The sequence below is a fragment of the Camelus dromedarius genome, chromosome 5, assembly GCF_036321535.1.
Source record: "Camelus dromedarius isolate mCamDro1 chromosome 5, mCamDro1.pat, whole genome shotgun sequence".
Lineage (NCBI taxonomy): Eukaryota > Metazoa > Chordata > Mammalia > Artiodactyla > Camelidae > Camelus > Camelus dromedarius.
This window is the reverse complement of record NC_087440.1, coordinates 32,408,780-32,409,466: the sequence shown is the minus strand read 5'-3', so window position 1 is coordinate 32,409,466 and position 687 is coordinate 32,408,780. Positions and strand designations below refer to the sequence as shown.

At 45.6% G+C, this 687-nt stretch overlaps 1 non-coding gene across 1 annotated transcript; it reads left to right on the top strand.

The window, feature by feature from the left end:
• The first annotated feature begins 614 nt into the window (after positions 1–614).
• Positions 615–687, top strand: TRNAD-AUC (transfer RNA aspartic acid (anticodon AUC)). Its single transcript has one exon. It is a non-coding gene; the product is annotated as a tRNA-Asp (tRNA).

Genomic DNA, 687 nt, shown 5'->3' with positions numbered 1-687 from the left:
ATAGTTGATTAATTTTTATTGCTGAGTAGTATTCCACTGTATAGATGCACTACAGTTTACTCACCTACTGAAGACCATCTTTTTTTTCCATTTGGGGTTGATTATGAATAAAACTGCTATAAACATTTGGGAACAGGTTTTTCTTGTGGACATAATTTTTTATTCACCAGGGTCAATATGTAGGGGAGAGATTTCTGGTGGTGTCACATGGCAAGCCTATGCTTAGTATTATAAGGAATGGCCAAACCGTTAATATGTCTCTTAAGTTGCTAATAGTCTGTAAGTTCCTTCTCCATCTCCTTTTTCATCTTTCCTTTTCTTTTCCTGAGATGTTTTGTGGAAGCAACCAGACGCTGAGGCCACAAAAACCAGCTCCCCAAAAAGCCCCAAACCCCTGCACACTTCCCACATCTGGAGTTTCCAGGAGGTGCATGAGATGCCGTTCCTCTGCAGCCTTCTTCAGGATGCTCACAAAGTCTGGCAGCAGGCTCCACCGCATCACAGAACTGCTCCAGGCAGAGGCCACACCCATCTGGAAGGCTACCCAATATGCTCTCCCCAGGTGTATTAGCAGCCCAGAGATCCAGCCAGAGAAGGAGACTCTGGGGCAAGAGGGAGGGTATAGCTCAGTGGTAGAGTGTGTGCTTATCATGCTTGAGGTCCTGGGTTCAATCCCCAGTACCTCTA